This window comes from Ambystoma mexicanum, chromosome 10 (assembly GCF_040938575.1).
Source record: "Ambystoma mexicanum isolate Mex_15411 chromosome 10, UKY_AmexF1_1, whole genome shotgun sequence".
NCBI classification, from domain to species: Eukaryota; Metazoa; Chordata; class Amphibia; order Caudata; family Ambystomatidae; genus Ambystoma; species Ambystoma mexicanum.
This window is the reverse complement of record NC_090932.1, coordinates 1,538,002,646-1,538,029,986: the sequence shown is the minus strand read 5'-3', so window position 1 is coordinate 1,538,029,986 and position 27,341 is coordinate 1,538,002,646. Positions and strand designations below refer to the sequence as shown.

The 27,341-nt window shown below is 47.9% G+C and overlaps 1 protein-coding gene across 1 annotated transcript in view; it reads left to right on the top strand.

The window, feature by feature from the left end:
- The window catches only part of LOC138492526 (uncharacterized), a 625,416-nt gene that overhangs the window by 64,546 nt on the left and 533,529 nt on the right, over positions 1 to 27,341 (top strand). The window lies entirely within an intron of this gene.

Below are 27,341 nucleotides of genomic sequence, written 5' to 3'. Positions count from 1 at the left end.
GGTGGCATGTCTGAGATGGTACACGAGGCACTGTGGGATCCAGTGGTCGAAGTGTATGAAAAGAAGCAGTGGAACTATGTTCCCTGCTGGCTTGCTCCTGTCCCCCACAAACCCCCATCGCAACGCCCCCTACCACGCACAATGCAAACCCCCAAACAAATGTGCCTTCTATTTAAGGGGACGTTTAGTGCAATGCACTGAAGGAAGTGCGCGTTTTAACTTGTTCCTACACTTTTATTTTCAAACGAAACCATTCCGTAAGTTTCTTTTTAAAATAAAAGGATAGGAACAGTAAAACTTAATTAAAAAGTAGAGGTGCACCGTTCCCAACTGCTTTGCCCACTTCGCCCACTGGTGGGATAAGGCTTTCCAGCAGGAGGATGAATGGACATGAGCCGAGTCTGCCCTGAGAAGGAAGATTTGCCAAGGGTCTCATTATGAGTATGGTGGCAATGGTAAAAACGTGCTATTTTAAATACCTCCTGACATTAATAGGGTGGGGGTCGGCATGGTTAATTAATCCCTTATTTACCCTTTTCTTTTTCTGTACTTAATGCTGTAAAATTCTATGCAATCTCAAGGTAGTGTTTTAAAAGTAGGATGTATTTAAAACTTTTGATGGCACCATATTAATAATTATGCTCCAAGAAGACGCTGTGAGGACCACTAGAAGGTGGGGTCTGGCAGTGGAAAGTGTGTAAGAAGAGAGTCACTTGTGTCACACCCATAAACATGCCCTTAAAATCTCATTGTGATCCGAGTGTCAGTCCCAAGGCTTGGATACAGTATTTCTAGGAGGTATACTAAACGGAAGGCATAGTTGGGGAATTTGCCCTCAGCCATTCAATCATATAGGTTTTTCCATGCATGACTCACAAGCATAGTTTTTACGTATGTTTTCAAGTCTGTTAAGTCATTACTAAGCAAGCAGCTCTGTCCTGGCCCTCACGCAGTTCCGGCGGACCGCTTTAAGTTTCATTTGGACCTCTGGGCTCCCTTTTCAAGTAATGTTTTTAATGCTTTAATGTCACTGATCGAAGCCCCGGGAGCTGGAGGCAGGCCCTCATTGTACCGATCTGTAAAAAGGGGGATCGGGCGGCTCTTCAATCATATCGCCCAATCGCTCTATTGGACACAGGAAGCTTTTTGCCAAATTGGTCTTTACCAGGCTTAATGAGTGGGTTGCGGCAGAGGGGATTTTGGCTGAGACACAGGGAGGTTTTCGCTCTCGGGCTGGGTACGAGAAAGCAAACCCTTAATCTATACATCCTACTGGCAAGATACTATTATTTGTATGAAGTACCAATGTGTATTTGGCTTTTATGGATCTCTCTACTGCCTTTAACATGGCTAATCAGGCTAGGCTTTGGGTGGTCTTGGAAGGATTAAAAATACCACTGCATCTTTTAGCAATGATAAAGCTTCTACATTTTGACACCCTGGCAGCAGTTCTCTTTGTACTTGCGGGCGAGTGTACCCAGTACTTCAACATAGGTAGGGGTGTGAACCAGGGGTGTGTTTTGGCACCACTTCTTTTCAACCTCTACACCACTGTGTTGGAGACTGAGTTGAAGGCTACGCTCACCGGCATTCCCATATTGCTGGTACACATACATACACCAGTTCTGAGCTGCTCAGATGATGCAGTGTTAGAAGCCAAGACGCCAAGAGCACTGAAGGCCCTTATTAGCAAATATTCCAAGTTCATGGGGTGAAGAGATGTAAAAGTCGACGCCACTTAGTTCAAAGTAATGACTATTGGGGAGAAATAATTTTTTCAGAATAATATTAAACTACAGCAGGTGGACCAGTTTAGTTATTTGGGTGTGGTATTTACAAACGAATGGCACCGGAGGGGCCATCTATCCAGACAAGCACTATCTATGGATATGACCTGTGTTATCATTAATAGCACTGAAAACTCTAGGATACCAGTCTGTTGCAACTACTTTGAAAATCTATAGGGCAACACCTTGTGTGATAGCAATGTATGGTGCTGAGTTTTGGGGATTTTAGGACACACGTAATTCAACGAAAGGAGGATGCATTTTATTAGATGCCTCCTCAACCTCCCGCTTTTTGACATGCACTCGGAACGGAACCATTTCTTTATAAGTGACAAGCTCAGGCTAAGACCTATTTGCTTGTGGTTATCACTATGGACTAATCTCTAAGCTGGTTTGTCCCAAAAAAGCTTGAAGGATCTTTTGGTGAGAGAAACCGTATGTAAGATCCCGTTGTTAAACTATGCATACAAGACCCTGATGGAAGTGGAAGCATGAGAACTGTTATGGACCCAAGCACCATCCCCACAAACGATCTTGGGCTAATTAGCGGGATAGTTAAATCCATATGGGACGTAGCAAGGAGAGAACATGAGTTGAATAAGAAGCATGCCACTATTACTATCCCAGGCCAAAGAATGGATTATTTTTCTTCTTGCAGCAGTAGGTCACTATAACTAGCCTTGGGTTGAGTTTTCTGTCGAGTGGAAAGGTATTTAATTGGAGAATACATACCTCGCCCCAATGGTCGGCCTACCCACATTTCCCGCATGCAGAGGAGAATACTAAATACGTTATGCTTTTATGTGAATTCTATAGAAAGATTAGGCAGAAGATCCTCCTCTCTCCGTTAAGACGTGCAGTATTAGAACTACTGGGTGGGCTTTGCAATGCCTATTAGTTGTCGCATAGCCGACACCCTAAGTTGCACTGTAGAGTTACATTTGCATTGCACTCAGGCTGTACAAACGATATATAATGGGTTATCGGCCTATTTTTAAATTTTGTATGATATGATGTGCCATTACATTTTTTTCTATATTTTAATGTATTCATGTATAATGTTTTAAATGTGTCGCACTTTTATGGCTTGTGCCGAATAAAGTTGATGATGATGATAAAAAAAAAACACGAGGGCTGACCAAAACACATGTGTAGTTACCAAAGGGAAGCGAGAAGGACATGCTCTACGCGTGTCTCAGATCGAGGCAAAGAGGAGGAATCTCTATATGAATTGATGGTGGGATCGGGATTTAAAACTAAAGATGCAGAGTGTCCTAATCGAGGGGAAGAAGCAGATGCGTTACAGACGTGCGCCTTCAGCAATGCTACTTATGTTACTAGTGGAGATGGGCGGAGACGCCAGAGACATCCTCTCTGTCCCAGACTGCATTAGAGCGGGGTAGTGAGGGTTCAGAATTGAGGATTAACAACGTAATTCATTGGGGAAACAAGGAGTATGGTCTTCAGAAGTAAGGGTCCGCAATATTACTGTCGCGACCTCGAACCGAGGCTATGGGTCTTTGGGCACCATGGCCCCCACCTCAGTACTTCTCCAAGGTCAGAAAGACCCACACTAGCCTGCTACGGGTGCCTTGGTCGCAATCCTGGCGCCAATGGCACCAGGCAAGTATGGTTCCCAATGGACAATGGGTGAACACGGCTGCCCCCGCGAGGATTATCAAGGAACTGCAGCAAGCTGGCTAGCTTCAGGACGGGGTCGGCCCCTAAGGCACCTGGGATACCTGCCGGGTATTTAAACCACGCCCGACCCGGGGCACGCGCTTCGTGTTGTTCTGCTTGCAGCGTGACGTTCACCGAGCCCTGCTCTGTATCCTGGCCTGCTCGGGCGAACAACTGAAGAACATTACTATTCTTACCTGCTCAGCTCCAGCTCTTCCATCCAGTAGAAGCCTTCGAGGACCTTTCCATCGCTCCTCTGCCACTATTTCAGGACTAAAGAGGCAAGCAGTATAAACTTACCATCTCACCTGGAAGGTCTCCGCCACTCTGAACATCTCTTTTGGCGTTCTGTCCTTCATTCCATTGTCGCTTCCAGGAACTCTTCACGACCTGAGAAGAAACAAAGCACAGGTCAGCTCATTTACAAGGACGCACTCAGCGCCGCAACTAGCGCATCCTTACCTTCTTGAATTCTGTAGCCGTCCTCGGCTTTCTCCATCAGCCTCTGCAAGACAAAAGAAGAAGGTTATTCGAACAATTATCAACATAGACTTTATTCTACAAACTCTAAAGACTTACCTGAAAAGGGGGAGTCGCAGCCGGTCTGGACTCCAGGTTAACACCAGTGAAGTAACTTGGTGGACCAAGCCAACAACGATGCGCCCCTGCATAGCTCGGCAGAACGGAGAGTGCGGCATTACGAAAACCAAGGTGAGCAAAGTCCCAAGGGGAACCCATGCATGGGAAGACTGAGAGGTGGGCCCCGGGAGACAAGGAGAGTCGCTAAAACATCCCTCCTATTTCCTAGAACTGATCCCAAGCCGAACAAAGTCCGGGAGAGTTGCTGAGAGCCCAGCAGTGTCCCAGACCAGTCCAGAGGCATCCCTGTGGATACAAGGTGAGCGTTACAGAACGCAAAGCCGTACTTAATAATCCACCCGGGCGCCCGGTATGGAAACCTCAGAGACAGACCAATTAGCCCAATTGTTGGGGCAGTTGCGCGCGGAGATCCATTCGTCGCCACAGGAGACCAATGCCTTGAGGAGAGAGCTAATTGTGACCAAGGAAAGGACAGACGACCTTGGCAGGCAACTGCTCCAATCACAAGCCGGACAAGCCCCGTTGCCTGTGGTCGCTCCCTCTAGACCAACGCCAATGAGTAATCCGGTTCAAATCAACCTGCCAGGAACAGTACCACTAGCCCCTCCGGAACGGTTCTTGGGTGATCCCCGACGTTATGTGACTTTCGTGAACCAGTGTCGCCTCCATTTTCTGTGCAGGCCCGGGGCATTCCCAACCGACCAGTCGAGGGTGGCCTTCGTTCTCTCCTAGCTCAGCAGGAGTTCAGCTGATTGGTCGGTGCCATTCATCAGTCGGAATGATCCCTATTGCAGGACTTTGCGGGGTTTCAGCGGGAGTTGAAAAAGCTTTTCGCCCGACGCCACCATGGACAGACCTTAGATAACGAGCTTCTGTCCCTTCGACAAGGGAACCAGGACCTGCTGACATACATCGCTACTCTCAATAGACTGGTGGTAGAAGCTGAATGGCCTGATGACAAGCGAACCCCCCCCCTGTTCCATCGGGGCCTGCAAGGAGAGCTGCACGATGTGTTGGGTCAAGTGGTGGATCCACCCCAGGATTGTGCGGAATTCATTAACCTTGTAGTGCAACTAGATCAAAGGCTCCAAGACCGAAAAAGCAATCGTGGCAAGCCCGATGCCCGTCCAGTGTTTGTGCGACCCAAAGACCAAGCTCCCTGAGGGTTTCAGGGTGCCATCGAACCCATGCAAATAGGAGGAGTCAGGCCGCCTATAAACAAAGTTGAACGGGAAAGAAGAAGAGAGTTTCAGTTGTGCTTGTATTGTGGCAAGGCGGGCCACTTCCTAAAGGAATGTCCAGTCAAACCGCCCAGAAGAACCGTCGGGGCTACAGACAAGGAAAATCCCGGTGAGTAGCCGGAAAACTGCCAAGCCCGGCAATTGTAGGGGTCCAATTGTCGAGCGAGGAAATTCATCTACAGACCTCCCATTTTGCTCTGCCTATAACCTAATTACTCACCAGCACCCATCGGTTATGCATTCAATGGAAGCCTATATTGACAGTGGAGCCGTGAAACAAATTACCATCAAAAACCATTATCCTCTGCCGCTGATCCCGGAGTTGTTAGACTAGGTCAAGGAAGCCCAGATCTATACTAAACTGGATCTTAGAGGAGCCTACCACCTAGTGCACATTAAAGAAGGGGACGAGTGGAAGACGGCATTCCGCACCAAGTACGGCCTATACGAATATCAGGTAATGCCGTTTGGCCTGTGCAATGCCCCAGCCGCATTCCAATACTTCATGAATGATGTGCTAAGAGAACTTATGGATGTCTGTGTCCTAGTGTACATTGATGACATCCTGGTGCACTCAACATCGGAACAAGAACATGTAGGGCATGTACGGGCCGTCCTGACCAAGCTTCGACAACACCACCTCTACGCCAAGCTAGAGAAGTGCTTGTTCCATGTTACGGAGGTGGAGTTTCTGGGTTTTGTCCTTTCGCCCAGGGGAATACGTATGGACGCTCATAAGGTTGATGCGGTACTCAACTGGCTAGCACCAAGTTCCGTCAAGGGTGTCCAGAGTATGCTGGGTTTCGCGAACTTCTACCGCCGCTTCATTCCTGGGTTTTCCCAAATTGTACACCCGATTACCTCACTCCTTCGGAAGTGCAACAAGACCTTTCGCTGGACAGAGGAGGCGGAGAAGGCGTTCCTGGAACTCAAAGCGAAGTTTACCACGGCCCCAATCTTGCGGCATCCACGTCCAGATCTTCCCTATATCGTAGAAACAGACGCATCCAGTATGGCGATGGGTGCAGTGCTGTCACAAAAAGACCCGCTCACAGGCTAACTGCATCCAGTGGCCTTTTGGTCACGAAAGTTCACGCCGCCGGAGCTCAACTATGCCATCACCGATAAGGAGCTGCTGGCCATTAAGGCAGCATTCAAGGCTTGGTGACATTACCTATTGGGGGCCAGACATACCATCATAGTGATAACAGATCACCGAAATCTCCAGTATTTGAAGGATGCTAAAGCTCAGTCCTCCCGGCAGCTACGTTGGGCTCTTTTTTTTTTTTTTTTGCCGAGTACGATTTTGTAATCGCGTATTGGCCTGGAGTTAAGAATGGCAAAGCAGACGCCTTTTCGCGCATGGGCACCGAGGAAATGGCACTCGTGCCTCCCAATCCCGTGGTCATTATCCCTGATGACAGAATCCTAGGCATCACCACCACTATGACCCAGGACAAACTCTTATATCAAGTTCGGCAAGTACTAACTCAAGAACAACTGCAGGAATGGGGTTCCAGAGGCGAACATTTCTCAGCTAAGGACCGGCTGCCGTACTACAGGAACAGATTGTTTGTACCAGTGAAGGAACTGCAAGAACAAGTTATATCTGAGTACCATGACTCTCTTATGGAGGGACACCCGGGAATTGCAAAGACCTTGGCCAAGGTGAAAAGGAGCTACTGGTGGCCAACGTGGCGCAAAGATGTAATCAAATTCGTTATGTCTTGTGGAATCTGTGCCCATAATAAATCCTCCAAACAGAAACCCGCAGGACTTTTTCAACCTCTGGACATCCCGCCGGCCCCGTGGCACACTCTGTCCCTAGATTTTATTACGGACCTCCCTTCTTGTCACGGCTACGACACAATCCTGGTAGTTGTGGACCCATTCTCCATCATGGCTCATTTTTTTCCATTTAGGGGTTTGGCCAATTCCTCCGGCCTCGCCCGAATCTTCCTCGAGCAGATAGTACGCCTGCATTGATTCCCTTCGGCCCTAATATCTGACCGCGGAACTCAGTTTGTGTCCAACTTCTGCAGAAAATGCTGCTCTCTAGCCAAGATAGACATCCGACTGTCCACTAGTCACCACCCACAAACGGACGGTTAAACTGAGAGAACGAATCAGACCCTTGAGCAGTATCTACGCTGCATGCTCCACCAAACCGAAGGGGATTGGAAGGACCTCTTATGGATTGCTGAATATGCTTACAATAACTCCTTGCACAGCAGCACTGGACAAATGCCATTCTTTAGGGTTTACGGAAAGCACCCGCGCATGGCCGAGCTAGACATTCCAACTACTCTGGAGATGCCAGCCGTCACCACCCTCCACAATACCATCACACAGTCTTCAAGAGAGCTCAACAACATCTACAACAAGCCAAAGCACGCCAGAAAAAATACGCATATCAGCATCGCATCAAGGCTCCGGACTACCAGGTAGGGGATCAGGTGTGGCTAGCCTCAAAACATATACCTATTAAGTAGAAGCAGACATTTCGCCCACGGTTTCTGGGACCGTACCCAGTAGAATCGGTCATCAACCCAGCTGCTGTAAGATTGTCATTACCTGCCCACATGAAGATACACCCGGTGTTCCACGTGTCACTTCTAAAACCGGTGAAGTTGGCCCGTAATCATCCATGGAGAACCGGAGTATGAAGTAAAGGGCATCCTGGACTGTGAGGACAAGACTGTACTATCTGGTGGATTGGAAAGGCTACGGCCCACAGGACAGAATGTGGGAGCCCAGTTAGTACATCCATGCTCTGCGCCTGCTTCAACGTTTCCATCAAGAGCACCCAGATAAGCCAGGCCCGGACAGGAGGATCACCGTGAGAGGGGCCTTGGGAGGGGGTGGGGGCGGTGCTGTCACGACCTCAAACCGAGGCTATGGGTCTTGGGCACCATGGCCCCACCTCAGTACTGTTCCAAGGTCAGAAAGACACACACTAGCCCGCTACGGGTGCCTTGGTTGCAATCCTGGCGCCGTTGGCACCAGGTGCACCTGGCAAGTATGGTTCCCAATGGACAATGGGTGAACGCGGCTGCCCCCATGAGGATTATCAAGGAACTGCAGCAAGCTGGTTAGCTTCAGACCGGGGTCCGCCCCTAAGGCACCTGGGATACCTGCCTGGTATTTAAACCACGCCCGACCCGGGGCACGCGCTTTGCGTTGTTCTGGTTGCAGCATGACGTTCACCGAGCCCTGCTCTGTATCCTGGCCTGCTCGGGCGAACAACTGAAGAACATTGCTATTCTTACCTGGTCAGCTCCAGCTCTTACATCCAGTAGAAGCCTTCAAGGACTTTTCCATCGCTCCTCCACCACTATTTCAGGACTAAAGAGGCAAGCAGTAGAAAATTCTTACCATCTCACCTGGAAGGCCTCTGCCACTCCGAACATCTCTTTTGGCGTTCTGTCCTTCATTCCATCGTCGCTTCCAGGAACTCCTCACGACCTGAGAAGAAACAAAGCACAGGTCAGCTCATTCACAAGGACGCTCTCAGCACCGCAACTAGGGCAGCCTTACCTTCTTGAATTCTGTAGCCGTCCTCGGCTTTCTCCATCAGCCTCTGCAAGCCAAAAGAAGAAGGTTATTCAAACAATTATCAACATAGACTTACTAAACTCTAAAGACTTACCTGAAAAGGGGGGAGTCACAGACGGTCTGGACTCCAGGTTAATGCCAGTGAAGTAACTCGGCAGACCAAGCCAACAACGACGCGCCCCTGCCTAGCTCGGCAGGACGGAGAGTGCGGCATTACGAAAACCAAGGTGAGCAAAGTCCCAAGGGGAACCCACGAATGGGAAGACTGGGAGGTGGGCCCCGGGAGACAAGGAGAGTCGCTAAAACATCCCTCCTATTTCCTAGAACTGATCCCAAGCCGAACGAAGTGCGGGAGAGTTGCTGAGAGCTCAGCGGTGTCCTAGAACAGTCCAGAGGCGTCCCTGTGGATACAAGGTGAGCGTTACAGACAGATTGTTGGAAATCCAAGAGGTCATTGGAAGAAACCTGGGAATTCACCTGGAGCAGGAAAGCCGACCTGTGTAGAGTATCTGAATATTTTATGCTCCGCATAAAAGACTTATCTAGGAAAAGAATCCCAAGTGACTCTGGGATGAAATTTTGTTATCCTTGAAATGAGTTTAGGGTCCAGGAGGTGCAGACAGTCAACTTGGATCCTGCCAGGAAATAATTGTTCAGACGACAGTGTTTGCTCATGACCCCAGGAAAAGAAGGAGAACATGGAAGCGGCAAGTGGGGTTTCTTCGGGATAATGGTACAAGTGCCAGTGATTCCTTTTGTTTTTCTTTCTTTTTTTAAAGCAGCAAAGAAAGCTGTAGGCTAGTAAGAGGAAGCTTGTTGCTTTTTGGTGACACAGGTAAGGCCAATGTCATGAAGGAGGGGGGGCAGGTGTGTTTAAAACTCAGTAGGAGCAAAGAAAATAAACATGGCAGTCTTTTATACAGGTGTACTCGGCACCCTTTGCTCTGTTTTCATTGCACATGCCTAGATTGCAGGCAAAGGTGTGCAGTTGCTACTCTCGCTAGTGATTTGTTTTGTGAAATAAAATAATAAATGCCCCAGTTTTGCATCCTGTACAAAGCTGTTCCTGTGACATATAAGGCACTCCTCATCTTCTGGTTGTTCAGGGCACCTGCCTAATGCCACCTAACTGTGCCTTCTTAAGTGCAGCATTATTGACTGAATAGCACACACACCATGCCCCCACGATGTCCATGTTTACATCCAACACACCCTGAATCTCATTTCATATGGGGTACCCTCGGCCTAAAGTAGTTTTCATTCTTTATTTGTTTAGATTTATAAAGCGCAAACCGCCCTCGGGCATCGAGGCGCAGTTACATGTGTTGATCTCAGTTACAGGGGGCATCGGGGACGCCCTGGGAGTCAATACTGATTATTTGCATGCATTTATACATAGTAGGCAGGCAGTATACATGGCAGGCAAGACGAATTGGCAGTGTAGTGTAGGTGAGGCATATGGTGAGGGTTTAGATGAAGAGTAGTGTCTTGACCGCTTTGCGGAAGGCTATGAGTGAGTTTTCGGCTCTGAGAGATGGCGGAAGGGTGTTCCAGTGCATTGCTGCCAGGTAGGGGAAGCTGGCTCCACCTGCTCTGACTCGCTTGATCTTGGGAACTGTGTGCCTGTTAGAATATGGGGTTCTAATAGGTATTAAGTGTATTCTTTGGTGTAGGTGAGGGGGCAGTTTGGTGGACACATTTGTGGGTCAGAGTGAGGGTCTTGAAGAGGACACGCTCCTTGATGGGTGTGCCAGTGTGCCTCTCTTCTGGGGGTGGTTGTGTGTTCTCTTTTGGGGATGCCTAATGCTGCCTGCAGTGCGCGGTTTTGGATAACTTGTAGTATCTCTATGTTTTTAGCTGAAGTGCCTAGGAAGAGGGAATTACAATAGTCTAGTCTAGAGCCAGTGATGGCTCTAGCAATGGTTAAGCAATTGTCTTTGGATAGAAAGGGTCTGGCTGAGTCTAGGAGTTTGGCGTGGTATGCCACGACAGAGGCGATGACATTGACTTGCCTGGTAATGCAGAGGTTTGAGTCCAAATAAACTCCAAGCGTTTTAACTGAGTCTGAGATTGGAATTTTGATGTTATCAATGGTGAAATGACTGAATTGAGTATTACTATTTTTTTAGCGTTTCAGTGGAGCCAATCGGCAGAAGCTCAGTTTTGTCGCTGTTAAGGCAAAGTCCGTTCAGGGCCATCCAGACTTGGATGGTGTTGTAGATGGAGTTGAGGACTCTCGTGTCAGATTCATAGTCACCTGTTAGTGGGAGGAGGATTTGAGTATCGTCCATGTAGTTAGTGTAGGAGATACCTAGTACGTCAAGGATGTAGAAGAGAGGCCTAGTAAAAATGTTGTACAGGGTAGGTGAGATGCAGGACCCTTGGGGCACGCCACATGTGATGAAGGTTGGTGCTGCGGAGGCTCGGTCGCAGAAGACTTGCATGGTCCTACCTTGTAAGAAGGAAGTGATCCAAGCGGTGGCGTTGGGCGAGAAGTTGGCTGTCAAGGTCAGGTGGTGGCACAGGACGTTGTGATCAATGAGGTCAAATGCCGCCGAGAGGTCTAGGAGCAGAAGTAGAGCGGGGTTGCCTGAGTCCCTGGCATCGTCCATTTGTTTTTACAGATCAAATAAGGCTGTCTAGGTGCAGTGGCATGACCAGAACCTGGATTGGCGCAGTCCGAGGAGTTTCTTTTCCTCGAATTGTTGTACTTGTAAGTACGCAGCTTTATCTAGTATTTTGAGCAGGAAGGGGACAGTGGTTATGGGCATGTAATTGTTGGGTGACAAGGGGTTGAAGGTGTGTATTTTTGTTTTTGTTTGTTTTTCTTTTTTTTAATTTTTTTTAGAATAGGGCGGACCCAGGCTTCTTTGAGGCAGGGCGGTTACCTTACCGTTGGAAAAAGAGGCATTGACGAAAGCAGTCAGGAATGGGGTAAGGGTTCTGGCACAGTCCTTGTTAATGGCTGCAGGGCAAATCTCTCCTTTGCAGTTGGAGGGTTTGATAGATTTCATGGTGTTGATGATATCCTCCTCCTGAATTTCCTTGAATGAAAAAGTGATGGAGGACCTTTGGTTTGAGGTGGTGTGGGGAGGGGAGAGTTGGTCAGGGTTTGTTGGGCTTTTTTGATTTTGGTTTGTAGGGTGTCAAGTTTGGATCTCATCGCACCAGGTTTTGTCTTTGATAAAGTTCTGGGTTGGGGTGGTAGGAGTCTCTAGATCCCTAAAGATAGACAAGATTTCTTTGGTGTCTGATTTTGTGTTCCAGATCCTAGTTTTGAAGGAGGTGACTTTGGCTCGGATGATGGCTTTTTTATATTCTCTAGAACGGTTTTGGAATTCTAGCTTGGCCAAGTCTGATTGGCTAGTTTGCCATAGGTATCGGGCGCCCTGTTTTTTGAAGCGGAGTTCCAGGGGGTCTGTAGTGAACCAGGCATTGGTGTGACAGATAGTTTTGGCTTTTCGAGCTTTGATGGGAGCAATAGCATCCACTGCTAGTTTGATAGCTGTGTTGTAGGTTTGAGCAAGAATCTCTGGGTCGTTAGAGAAGGGTGGCCTGAAGGTAGGAACTTGTAGGTGGGAAAGGATTCTTTCAGCAGTGAGCTGGCAAGAGCTTCTGTAGATTGTTGACGGGAGTTATGTAGTCGGGCGGGGTGTTTTCTTTAGGGTGGTGATGTTGAACAGGATGACGTGGTGGTCCGACCAGGGTGTTGGTGAGTTTCCAGTGATGGAACTAGAACAGTTGTGCTGGGCTATCCAGTCTATGGTGCAACCTTGAATGTGGGTGGGATCACAGATAGTGTTACTGAACCCTAGTGTTTCAAGGGCAGTGTTTAGGGATTTGGCGGCAGGGTCCTTAGGGTCGTTAAGGCCAAGGTTTAGGTCTCCTAAGAAGATGGCTTTAGTAGTTTTCTTGAGGTTGTCGGAAAGGAGGTGGGTAAGAGCTGACTGTAAATCGCTTAGGGGTCTTGGAGGGCGGTAGACAAGGTGAAGAGTAATTGTGCTGTTGTGAGAGAGATTACGTTTGATTAGAAGGTAGTCACTGTTGTTGTCCATCGTTTTGTCAGTTTTCCTAACGGATAGGGTATTTCTTGCTATGAGGGCAACTCCCCCTCTTTTGGCAGAGCGGTCCTGTCTAATGATGGTGTATCCTGGTGGCAAGGCGAGAGAGAGGGCTGGGCCGGAGGCTTCATGTAGCCAGGGGTCTGTTATCATAAGGAGGTCTAGTTTGTGTCTAGTGATGAGGTCATGAATGTCCAGGGCGTGTGCGTTGATGGATTGGGCATTGATAAGGGAGCATTCTGAGTTGAGTTAATCGGGATGGTTATGGTCATTATGGGTGGTGGCTTTGGGGTTTTAGTTGTGAGCAAGGCAGCAGCCTCCATAGCATTAGAGATGGGCATTGTAGTAACATGGTGCGACAATCACTGGTATCAATAGGCATGGTAGTAACATGGTGTGGCAAATCACTGGAATTAATAGGCATGGTAGTAACATGGTGCGACAATCACTGGTATCAATAGGCATGGTAGTAACATGGTGTGGCAAATCACTGGAATTAATAGGCATGGTAGTAACATGGTGCGACAATCACTGGTATCAATAGGCATGGTAGTAACATGGTGCGACAAATCACTGGTATCTATAGGCATGGTAGTAACATGGTGCGACAAATCACTGGTATCTATAGGCATGGTAGTAACATGGTGTGGCAAATCACTGGAATCAATAGGCAGGGTAGTAACATGGTGCGACAAATCACTGGCATCAATAGGCATGGTAGTAATATGGTGTGGAAAATCACTGGCATCAATAGGCATGGTAGTAATATGGTGCGACAAATCACTGGCATCAATAGGCATGGTAGTAACATGGTGTGGCAAGTCACTGGCATCAATAGGCATGGTAGTTACATGGTGCGGCAAATCGCTGGCATCATAAGTGACAGGGGGAGTATAGGCAGCATTGACAGTTACATTGGGTGGGGTGGAATCCGGGTGTGGCATGTTGCTCACAGTGGTGTGCGATAGGGGCGTAGCAGCCTTAGAGGCATCGGCAATAGTCCTATTCCTTATGATTTTTGGTTTGGCAGCAGGATTGTGTGGGGCCCCCTTGACAGAGACATTATGCAGTGGGGTCACAGCGTGTGAAATGATAACGTCGTAGGTATTTTGGATGGTAGAGGTACAGTGTAGAGCGTCAGGCCTCTTTCCATAAGTAGGCGGTAACGGGTCTCTGAAATGTCTCATCCTTAGTTTAGCGGGCGGCAGATACCGCTGTTCATGACTACCACAAGTGGCATTGTTTGAAAACGTATGTGTTATCTTGGAGTACATGGAGTAGTTTGTTCATTATGCGTTGGGGAGTGTTGAGGGTCACTGCGCATTACGAGGGATCAGCGTGAGCCAGAGTGTGGACCGCTCGGGGGACAGGAGTGGCTGTCCTGTTGTTAAGGTGAGTGTCCGGTAGAGGAGGTGGGCGCCGGATGCAGGATGAGGCACGGGGCAGGTGCGGGCGTGGAGGCGCGTGTGCCTGATGGATATTGAGGGGCATTTACTAGAGGTGACCAAGGTAAGCGGAGAAAGAGGGAGGGGCTAATGTGGCCGGATGCAATGCTCAACTGGTTGGTAGGAGTGGGGTAGTTGAGGCTTACCTGAAGATAGGGGCATGGCTTGCAGCATCGAGTAGCGGAGAGCTGCAGAGAGCTTTGGCGGCCTTTTCCTTTGGCCGTCCCTGCACGGCTTCGCCTGCCAGCCCCGCTCCCTTTGCCTTTAAGGCAGGAGGGCAGGGGAGGGGCGGGCAGGCTGGGGAAGCCAATCCAAACCCAGGCCTGCAGCGGTGAAATTTCCGGACGACTTATTGTTGATGGTGGTTGCCTCAGCAACTGTGGCAGCCATTTGATGTGCTACAGATGCCGTGTGGAGCGCAGAATACGCAGGAGATGCGGGGGAACACTCGGGTGTCCATTGTTAGACAGAACCAGCTGTTTCCTGCACCAGCTGAAACGATGCTTGCAGCAATGCTGTAAAGAGATTCGGCTGCCTTTTCCTTTGGCCTTAGGAGGGCCCAAGGTGTTATGTGCTTTTTTTTTTTAATAGTTTTTCAACACAACCAACAATACAAACAAAACACGCAGTGCAATCCACAATCATTACATTAACATCAATTGGTCTTTGTTCACTGCACCCCTGTTCCCACCCCCCTTCACGAGCCTGTTTGTCCTTCACATCCAGTATCTACCGCACATAGCTGGGCGTCATTTTCCTCAGATTCCTGAGTCTGTCATTGTCCCGAATAAGCCAGATATTAATGTTTTCCATGCCATCAGGGAACCCACTTCTTCCTCCCAAGACATGCAACTTGCCTCTTGCCACACCACCGTTTCAGCCTCCGCCCATTTCTGTAATTCTTTCCACCATACCTCCACCTGTGGTTTATGACACTTTTTCCAACCCATGGCTATCCTGCGTTTTGCAAGCACATACACCAAGTCTTTCAATTTCCCCACATGCTTCAGCTTTCGTGGCCTAGGAAACCCTCCCAACAGGCAGGCCCAGGCCGTCTCAACGGCAAGCGTGACCCCTTTCACTACTAGCTTTTGTGCGACCTCTCTCCAGAAACACTCGATCACTGGGCACGCCCAAAACATATGTGTCATATCAGCATTCTCCTCATCGCACTTAGGGCATGCCTGTCTCCCAGCATTCCAGAAATTTAGATATCCTCAACGGGGTCATATACGCCCTATGCATTACGTACAGCTGTATCTGCTGCAATCTAGCATTCCTAGATACTTTCTTATGGTATCCCAAAGCCCGCTCCCACATCCCATCCTCCATTTAGGCTCCCACTTCTGTTTCCCAGTCTAATCTCAAATGTGTCAATTCTTTCCCAACCTTAGTCATTACCATCTCATACAATCTAGAGATCTCATGTCCCCCCTCAGTTGTATCATATATCATCCCCACTACGGCGTCCGGTTCCTCCGCCAGCACCGTCTCAGGCCACATTATCCTAATCTTCCGCACCAACCTATGGTACGTAACATATTGGCCCCCATGTAATCTCACCTCCTCTCCAAGTCCTTCAAACTCACTGATAGTCCCCTCCTGCCATATATCACCCAGCATTACCAGTCCCACCGACCCCTCAGTTGCTCATCTCCTCCCGCCAAAGCAACTAGAGGTACCTGCGGGGAACACGGGAGCGGATCTAAATTCTGGGGTTGCTTCATCAGCGAGCCATTTGGCCACAACCTGTAATTGACTTGCTATGTAGTAAGCCTCAAAATTAGGTAACTTGACCCCCCCCTTTTTCGTGAAAGTTCTGCAATTTCCAGAGCGCTATTCTATTCCGAGTGCCATGCCACAGAAAGTCCCTACACACACCATTCAATTGGACAAAAAACCTCTTAGGAATCATATACGGGATGTTGCTAAAAAAAATGCAAGAGCCTAGGCAGGACTACCATCTTAAGCATCGCTCCCCGCCCCATCATTGCAAAGGGCAACTTCTCCCAAAATCTCATACATTTGCGGATTTTCTCAACTGCCCTCTCGGTATTACCCCTATGTTCCTACTCCGCCGTATTACACACATCTATGCCAAGGTAGCGGAAAGAGACCACAGTCCACGGCACCTGCAACACCGGCAACCTTTCCACAGGGATCCCTTCATAACTGCCCAGCGGGAAAATGCTAGATTTTTGGGGATTCACCTCTATACCGGACAACCTCGCATACCTTTCCATCACCTCCAGAATATACTGAAGGTTTTCTTCCGGGTATCTCAAATACAATAACAAATCATCTGCATACAGGGATATCGGGTGCCGTTCCCCTCCGACCTCGATACCTATCTCATCGTATTGCTGCCTCAGGTATAGTGCCAGCGGCTCCAGAGCTAGAATGTATAACATCGGGGACCAGGGGCACCCCTGTCTGGTGACCCTGCTAAGTTGCCATCTCTCAGATATTACTCTTCCTGTTCGTACCCTGGCTAATGGCGTACTATACAGCATCTCTGCCCACTTAATGTATCCCGGTCCCATCCCATACTCCCCCAGAGCCGTCAGCAGCCATGCCCATCTAACCGAGTCGAATGCTTTCACCGCGTCCAAGGACACGATAGCCATCTCTCCTTCATTGTCGCAGCCCCATTCAATCACCCGATGGAGACGTCTGTGGTTGTGAGTAATATTCCTGTCTGGAACATAGCCTGTTTGGTCTGGGTGTATCAGTTTGCCAATTACCTTCCGCAGTCTGTTCGCCAGGACAGCAGTTAATATCTTGCTGTCCTGGTTCAGCATCGACAACGGCCTATACGATCCGCAGCTATGCCAAGGTTTATTTGGTTTAGGGAGTGGTATTATGACCGCCTCTCTGAGCGACTCCGGCAACCGTCCCACCTCAAACGCCTCGTTGAGCATTTCCAACATCGGGGGGAGCACTTCCACCCCATATGCTTTATAAAATTCACTAGGTAGTCCATCTGTTCCCGGGGTCTTACTAGTAGGTAGTTGTCTAACAACCTCCTCCAGCTCCTCCAACGTAACGGGTGCATCTAGTTCCTCTCTTTCCTCTATACTTATCTTGGGCAATTCAATGTCTTGCAGAGTTTCCAGCATTTCCTCCCGGCTGTCTCCCCCTCTATTTTCATATAATTTTCTATAGTAATCCGCAAATTCCCTGTTGACTCCCTCTTGGGTATCTGTCACCTCCACATCTTCTCTGGTGATTGTCCTAATCGGGGGCTTTGGGGTCTCACTTTTATATAGCCACGCCAAAAGTCGGCCCGTTTTGTCTCCCCCCGCATGTTGTCTCTCAACGTACTTTCTGTAATTAAGATTACAAAGCCTTTCCCAGAGTTCCATACACTGTTGCTGTAGCAAAAGCACCAGCTTGGTGTCTATACATTCACTTTTTAGTTCTCTCTCTAATTCTCCTTCCACCTTTTGTAGATCGGCCAGAACCCCATCCTGCAAGCCTTTAGATTTAGCAATGACCACACCCCGTATCACCACCTTGAAGGCCTCCCACAATGTCCCTGCCGAGTCAACGCTGCCTGTATTCACCTCAAAATAACTGATGATTTCGTCTCTCACATCATCCCGAAAAGCCCGGTCTTTAAGCGCCTCCGCACGGAGGCGCCACGTCGGGATCCGTGCCCTAGGGCTGCAGTATTGCCATCCCACGATCAGGGGCGAGTGATCCGACAGGACCCTCGCCTTATATTCTACATTAGTGATCTCAATCACCACATCCGACGTGGCAAAAACAATCAAGTCTGGTGTGCAACTGTTGTGGGGCCGAATAGTGTGAATACTGCCTCTCATTAGGGTGTTTAGTTCTCCACACATCTACCAATCCAAAGTCGTCTAACGACGATTGCAGTGCCCTAGCTGCTGGGGCCGGCCTGACCATCTTGTCATCCGACCTGTCTACTGCGGGGTTCAGCACACGATTAAAATCCCCTCCCCAGATCACCGCGCCACCCACGCACCAGCTCAGGCTGGTGCACATGGTCCGGAAGTACTCCGCTGTGTTTTGGTTAGGGGCGTACGTGTTTACTATGCACACCTCTTTATTCTCCACCACCCCTCTCACTATGACCAAACACCCCTCAGTACCCACCTTTTCCTGTATCAGTTGGAACGGTACATGCGGCGCCACCCAGACCAGCACACCCCTAGCATATGCTGAATACGGAGACCCCACTACGGTACCTTTCCACTTTCTCCTCACCAGTTCCAGTTTTTCCCGTGTCAAGTGCGTTTCTTGCAACATCTATCTTCTGTCTTTTCAAATACAGCATAACCTTGTTCCACTTTAAGTAGCTACTGAGTCCCCTGACATTCCACGTCACTATTTTAAGCTCTCCCATTGCTCATTGATACCCACCTCCCTCCTTCTTGGCCCGCCCCATACGCCTGCGCAACACAGATACAATACTATGACTTCCCCTTGTAGGCTCGCGTGTAAACTCAAATTCCCATAAACTATATACGCCCCAAACTCCCCACCGCCCTCCCCTCTCCCCTCCCACCCCTTCCCCAACAACTTCAGCCCCAACTGTTGCCCAGCTCCATCCCTGGATCTCAGGCACCCCCACATCTAGCCCTGTCTAATACACTCAGAGCTCAGTAGGGTGAAGTCGCGGCCGTCCTAATGGTCACTTAACTAATAATACCAAATGGGGGTGTGAGGACTAGCCCTCGAGGGCTCCCTACTAAAGCAGCAGCCGCAGTGCAAATAGTGCATTATCTATGCTACTCCAGGCCCGTCTACCAACAGGTGACTTCAATACCTATAATCCAGTCCCATAGTCTTAAACCGCACAATCTCACTGTGCATTGTGCCCCCAGCACTCATTACTTATCTCTCCCATCTCCTTCTTCGGCCTGGGCGTCCGCTTCCTGAGGGCAACCCTGCGCATCAAGCCATCCCATGGCATCCTCCGGGGTGTCGAAGAATAAAGTTCTGTCTTTATGAAAAACCTTCAATTTCGCCGGATAAAGTAGCATATATTTCCGGCCCGCCTCCCTCAATCTCCTCTTAACCGCCCCAAAGTTCATTCGGCTCCTCTTTACCATCAAGGTATAGTCCGGGTAAGCTGTTATGTTTGCCTCTCCTCGCTTGATTGTTCGACCTTGGCGAAAATGTTCCAGAATCCTTTCCCGGTCCCGATAATTAAGGATCTTAGCGATCACTGGCCTGGGCGGGTTGCCTGGCGGCGGCCTCCTCGACAAAGCCCTATGCGCTCATTCCACAGGGAATCCCTGAGACAGGGATCCACCGGTGATCTCCTGTAACAACATATTTTCGATGAACTCTGTGGGGTTGCAGCCCTCTGTACCCTGCGGTATACCCACAATGCGGATGTTATTCCTTCGGGCGCGTCCCTCCGCTCTGTTCCCCAGATTTCCCACTCTCTGCACTAGGGCATGTAGATCTGATTTATGTGCGGCACAGTCCGCTGTGTTCAAGCTCCCCTCTTTCTCCAGGCTCTCTGTGCGCTCCGACAGGGACCTCACATCCTGCCGGAGTAGGTTCACTTCCTCCTGCACTTCACCGACTTTAAGGTCCAACAGTTTTCAATTCAGCCACAACTAATTCGAGCTTGGCCTCCCAGGCCGCTTTCAAATCTGCTTTCAAGTCCGCTATTGCAGCCAGAACCTCCTGATTTGGACCCACAGCAGCCATGCCTCCTGCAGGGGGCTTGTCTTTACTTCCGGCACTTTCCGGACCCATCGGAGTTCTGGCAAATTCGTCTAGCGTAGGTTGCTTCACCTTTTGTCGTGGCGGCTTATTAGACATGGCGCAATAGTTATGTGTTGCGGGTCCACCCACCTCTGTTATTCCGCAATCAGGGGGAGAAGGGCATACTCTCTGTTCCAACATCCAATGCCCTACCTCCGCATGAGGGGCCACAGAACCTCAAGAACACCACTAGCCTCCTCCGTGCCACGCTCTCTCGGCCACCATACACACCAGTGTGCAATGTATCTGTAGTTTCCTTCCGCTAGAGTCGCTGACACGCCCACTTTCACTTATAGTCTACAATGTCTAGCATCCACCATCGCCTTTACCCTAAATGCAGCGAGGACTCACTGTTGTTTGCACAGTCCCAGATGGGTGGCCCGCTGCTATCATCCGCACCTGAGGCGATCCCCACACCAGCGTCCCAAGCCTATTCCCAGCGTGCTGCAATGGATTGTGCTCCCCCACGTAGGTAAACAAGTCCCTCACGGGGGTATCTTTCGACACTCATCCGGATCACGAACAAGACCCACGCATCATCGAGGCAATTGTACCCCCTGAAGTACCCCAGTTATGTTTAGGATTACCCCGGCACTATTTTGCGTGCCTTCCAATTGACCTGCACCAGTTCAATCACGCAGTTTCATACTGCCGTAGTCCGTGCCAGTAACTATGCGCAGCACTGCCCCTAATCATGGGACACTGTCCCAGATGTTATTATGGCGCAGCTCACAATAGCACACTGCCTGTGTACAGGTGATCCCTAGCCCCCGTGGTCCAGGGAGCTCCTTTTGTGCGTGTTTGTCTACTTCATCAGCCAGCATTGGCTCAAACACTTCCTTTGTTCGTGTCGGGCTCCCATGCCCTCCATATCCGCGATGGTATGGAGTCGGATCGTATGTCAGGGCTGTCTAATACAGTGTCCTCCGGTACGCTGTAAAGAATCCTTTGTCGGCTTCACTCTGCCGGGATCTTATCTGACGCACGCAACAATGTAACACTGCCTCGTCGCGTAATGCCAAGTCACTACAGTACACTTGGCTCTAAAGGAAGCCGGAGTACAACTGTTCCCCACTGTGGATACAGTTGCGGTTTGCCACTTGGTTCGCCTGTCTCACTTGTGCAGCACCGCCTTCATTGCTCACTCGCAGCCCTTCATTACAATGTCCGCCTTTGTCTGCGGGCGTCCACCATTTCTTTTCCACCGTCACAGGGCCGGTCCTGCCTCCAGCATTACACAACTCTTATTTCACTTGGCCCGTTCAGATCACAGAAAGTCTTGACAAGCCTCCCACGCTCCGACCGCCACTAGAGTGCATATGCATATTTTCGGGCATCTCTGATCGGCGTATGCAGCAGGAGTGCCGCAGAGCAGGCAGAAACATTCCATCACGCTGCAAGTGTTCAAACCATGTCGAACACATGGGCTCTCATAAGGGGCACCGCCACAACCCTCCGGTTCGCTACAGCCTCTTCACACCGTAATCAGCCGATTCCTTTGTCCGCGATGTCGGGCGGCCATCTTGCTCCCTCCGTCCGTCCGACTCACGGTTCTTTCTTTCGTGATTATCTTCGTCGCGGCTCCACTTCTATGTCAGCAAACTTCAGAGGGCACGGCCACACCATTCATAGACCCACCCATGGGATTTTAGGCAACACAAGCATTTATCAATGCACTTCTGCCACAGGATCAATGCCGGATTAGAGGAGTGCCCTCCGCACACGTCTCTTCACATGGCCCTCTTGGCCACGCCCCCCCCCCCCAAGGCGTTATGTGCTTATAGTCAAGAGGCGAAGGGCCTTGCCTTATTTGGTTTATATTCAAACAAAGACTGAAATAAAGATTTCATGATCCGAAACAAAAATTAGATTCTGGGTATCGGGCATCGTCCAGTAAGCAGAAGCTAACTCTGGTGAACGAGGACCTAATACATAGGGTCTCATTACATGGACGGCGGTAAGGGTTTACCGGTAAGGGTACCAGTGCCGGTAAACCCTTACCGCCTTACTACGAGGTCCCTTTGTGGGACCCTTCCTTAACGGCTGGTTTTACCAGCCGTTAAGGACGGGAACCGCAAAGGGACCTTTGAGGTAATTACGGTACCGCAATTTGTGGTACCATAATTACCGCCTTCCCCGTTCCCATTGAGCCCTATGGGGGCAAAAATGGGAATGGGGAAGTGCCATGGTGAATGTGGAATTACCACCCCCACACACCTTGGAATAGGGCGTTAATTCCGCCATTCACCATGGCGGACTCGGTAAAATACCAACGGCAACCATGGTGCTAATAGCGCCATGGTTACCGCCGTCCGTGTAATGAGGCCCATAGTGTGCTGCAAATCTAACTCCCATGTGAGTTTCAACTGTGACCATTTGTGCATTATGCACTGTGCTTGTCATGTCTTAGAGATTTCCCAATGTTTCTTTATGCACCTCCTCAAGCACATTGCGTTAATGCCACATACATATCTATGTATAGCACCAATTGCTCTGGGGACTCAAAGTGGCTCCTCCTAGTTGTTGATATTGAGCTGAACAGCTTCTTTTATGTTGCGTACAAGAGAAATTTCAAACCGGTTGAGTAACTTTTGTGTTGGGTTGCGTGGGCATGCAGAAGACTCTGTGGTCCCAAACTTGTTTGCACATACAGATTCTCTCAGTCCGCAAGTGACTTCATGGGATTCTCTGCAATTGAATATTCTCCTTACAGGAATCGAAATTAAGATTAGATGAACAGGAGATAAAAGCAGCTCCTGTGTATGCAACATTAACCAGTGACCAGGAGCTACCACTGGGGAACGAGAAGCTAGTACACAGCGTTCCACAAATTGAACTCCCACCTAAGATGCAAACGTATTATTTCATCCATTATGAATGACCTGTATGCTTTAAATGTGATATACACGTGTCCTAATGTTTGTTTATGGATTGTCACAAACGCTCAGAGTTAAATTCACATAGGTGTCTTTGTCCGACATTAATTGGCGTCGGGAGCCAAAGGTATCTCCTGGCAGCAGTTTGTTTTAAACTAACCTAGCTCTTCTAGACTACATGCAGGGGCTACATAGGTCCTCTTAATTTTGAACACTCCATTGGCTTTACCCGAAAGGATCTGCAGCTGGCCAGGTGTTTTGAACTAAAACAATCATAATCCCTCACCATTGACTATGCTGGCTTGGGTGTGGGTGGGATTTGTCGTGCAAAACATCTGCATGCCGATAGATTGTAGACTAATCCTATGCGAGTTAATCCCTTATTTTATGCTGCTTTTTTGTGTTGTGAATTTTATGTTTTCAATATTGACTCTTAGTGAATATCATAAAAGCAAGACATAACCTGATTAGTGGGATAACTTCATCTGAAATTCTAAACCCAATTTTAATAACACTGACCGAAATGTAATTTTCCATACATATTAGCATCAATATAATATTGTATTGTACATTTTAGGGCCATACATGGGAATGACTTCATGAGAAATAGCAGCTGATGCATGTTAACTATGAAACTGTAGTAAACCTATTTGGTATAAAAGGACCACAGGAAATTAAGTGCTCCATATTAATAGAGACTGCAGGCTTGTGGGCAGACTTCTGTTAGGAAGGATTTCTTTTTTTGCAACTTTTCCTCCATAGTTCTATTCTTTTGCTCTGTTTTTAAACCTGTTCTGACCTTTTTGAGGGGACGTAAAGCATTCATCTTCCCGTCCGTTGCCTTTTGCTCATTGTTATGTAATGTAACTGGCATTTGTATAACGCCTTTTCCCATTGGTATGGCCTCCAAGCGCTGTAGGTGAACACCCTTTGGTGACCGTAGTCCAGGTATGGGAAATTCGTCAGAGGAGTTTATAATGTGTATGTGCATTTTAGCCGAGGTGAAGGTATGTAGGGGTGGCCAAGTCTCTGCTAGCTACCCATGTGTGGCTGGCAAGTGGATAGGTGCTGTAAGGTAGTCTGTAGAGTATGTGGGTGACCGTGCCTTCGGCTATATTGCATAAGCATGTGATATGTAACCGTGTGTCCTGGATTGTTTCGTAGATGCAGCTGGATTTAGAAAGGGGCAAATTCAAAGCACGGCTAGATTCTACACAGGGACTATTTATTAAAAAGCAGCTACATATAACACAGTGGCTGTGCTAAAAAAAAAATGCAGCTAATTGTAAACAGTGGCTATACTCAGAAAAAAGGCAGCTAGATAGAGCAGTTGCTATACAAAAAGATGAGCTAAATATAACAGTGACTATAATCAAAATGCAGCGAAGTATGTGGCTATGCAGAAATAAAGTGCAGCTAAAAACTGGATATACACAAAAAGCAGCTAAACATGACAGTGGCTATACTAAAAAATGCAGCTAAATATACCCTTGATGTACTCATAAAAGCAGCTGAATTTAACTTGGTGGATATACCCAAAAAGCAGCTAGCTAGATATGACGCAGTGGATGTACTCAAAAATGCAGCTAAATAATAACAGTGGCTTTTGTAAGTGGCTATTGTAAGGAAGGCATGGCATCAAACAGTAAGACGGACACAAGTGATCACAGTTCACGGGTGTTTATTGAACTTCAGTCGGGTTTGAAAAACGCCTATCTAATCCTAAATCTGAAGATTGGAGCAACCATCAATAATAATGCAGTCCTAGTGGTGTCTTGTAAAAATAAAAGGGCCTATACTAATAAACCTATTTCCAATCCTTACTTCTAAATACAAATCTATTTATCGATATTGGTTTTTATATAGCGCAAAGTCGCAGGCAGCCCTCTGAGCGCTTACAAATACATACAGCATACTAACAACATAGCTACAGCTGAGATCTAGTAACCTGGGCATGGAAAAGAGTTAGCATATCGCTAACTTTCTCCCTCATCGAATAGACGGGTCTTAAGTTGTTTCTTAATCACAGCAAGAGACCCACCATTCTTGAGCGTGGAGGACAGGGAATTCCATACCATTGGTGTCCAGAAAACAAAGTTGGCACCGCCTACTCTTTTAAGGATTTGACATGGTTGGTACAGATCAATATTATTATTAGAACGGAGGTCTCTTTTACTGGGTGCCTGCTTTATCTTATTAACAAGATAGTTAGGAGCAGTGCCAGCTAGGCATTTATAAACTATAACTGCGCCTTTTGAATTTGATCCTCTGTTCAACTGGCAGACAATGGAGCTTCCTCCTGGCTGCTGAGATCTTAGAACGTCGGCTAAATCTGCAAACAGCCCTGGCTGCTCTATTCTGCATTGTTTGCATTTTTGTGATATTAGTCTTGGAGGTGCCCATCAAAAGACTATTGCAATAGTCTAGCTTGGAATTTATAATGGCACCGGCGATCAAGGCGAGGTTTTGCTCAGACAAATAAGGGCGAACTTACCAGATGAGATTTTAATAAAAATGCACAGGTTGATTTTAAATATGACATGTGCCTCTTAAAAGAGAGATGTGAATCCATGTACATTCCTAACGTTGGTACATGATCTGATACCACAATATTATTATTGTCTATTTTGAAACTTCTGTATTGGTCATCCAATTTGTTTTTACTTTTGAGAAGTGCCTACTATTAAGAGTTCAGTTTTTTTCTTCATTGAGTGCTAATGAATTTGTTGCCATCCATTTTTGGAATGCACAAAACACCTCCTTGAATCTTTGAGCGTCCCTTTCATAGATTCCGGACAGCACGAAGACCAATTGGGTGTCGTCGGCATAGATGGTAAACCAGACACCCAATGTTTGCAGTATGATGCACAGAAGTTTAGAGAAAATATTGAAAAAGCAACAGGTACAAACAAGACCCCTGAGGGACACCGTATGTCAGCAAGGTTTTAAGTGAGGTGAATTTTCCTTTAGCCACTTCCGCCATTCTGTGTCCTAAGAAAGATTTAAACCATTTAGCGGCTGATGGGGAGCTTCTACCAACTGTCATTAGCCTCTCTGCAAGAAGATCATGATCTAAAAGATCGAACGCAGAGGAGAGGTCAAGCAACAGAAGTAAGGCGGTGCTTCCTAGTTCAACAATATTAGCAATATTCGCCTGGAGGTCTTAAAGAGCCGTCTCCATACCATGCTTCGCTCGAAAGCCGCATTGTTCGCTAACCAGTATATTGTTATTTTATATGAATTTTTCATATTGGAGGTATGCGATCCTATCAATTATTTTGAGTAGGAATGTAACGTTTGTAATGGGCCTGAAGTTTTCAGGGACAGAAAGATCTAAGTTCTCCTTTTTAATAAGTGGAGTAATCCAGGCTTCTTTTATGTCCACTTCAACATAAGCCTCATCGAATGACTGATTCACAAACTGAATCACTCAAGGTGCCAGGGTCTCTGCATAGTCTTTAAAAAGGTTCGCGGGAGAATCTATCCCCCGCAGTAAAAAGAAAACTGCGGGACCAAGATTGGTGCGAAACATCGGAGCAGAGAGCCATGGCTCAAGCCGCACCTGGAAGGGGAGCACGAAACAGGCTTCCCAAGTACTGCGAAAGATTCCAATGTAACAAGAGAAACATTTTCACGAAGCTACGATTGAATCAATTTTGTACAAAAGAAGTGATCAACCTGATGAGCAAGCAAAATGAGGATGACTCCAAATGCAGGTTCTGTAATACGACTGAAGAAACACTGAAACATCTAGTGCTGTATTGCAGTAATCTTAGGGATATCAGAACTAAATACATGGGCAGTGAAATTGCCAAAAGGCCACATTTAAATGGCGAGGAATGGTTGATGGAGATGGCGGAAGGTACCGACAAAAAGAATACAAGAAACACTGATGCAGACCATTTAATTGATTCATAGCGTATTTTAAATTTTAACTAAAGATTTGCTGAGATGATTGGAGATATGTGATTGCTAATAATATTTTACATTTTTTTAAATACACTGTATAAAATAAATACATAAAAAAAAAAATATCCCCCTTACATGAGGGGGTCTTGAGGTTATGGATAACCTCTAAAACCTCTTTCACCAATATTTTTTCGAAAACAAAAGATTAGCCCCAAAGGGAGGTACAGCCACTGAGCAGGGAGGAAACATCTTGGCTATTACTATGAGTATAATTATTAGCTTTTTGTCTGGGCATCCTAGAGAAGTGAACTGTATTCGCCTGGAAACAGTTACTTCTTACCTGTGATTGCTCACAGGCAGATTGTATTGCCTCTAGGACCTCCAGAAGCCCCATATTTGCTGCTGATGCAAGGCTGGTGGCCCGTACCTTTCAGTA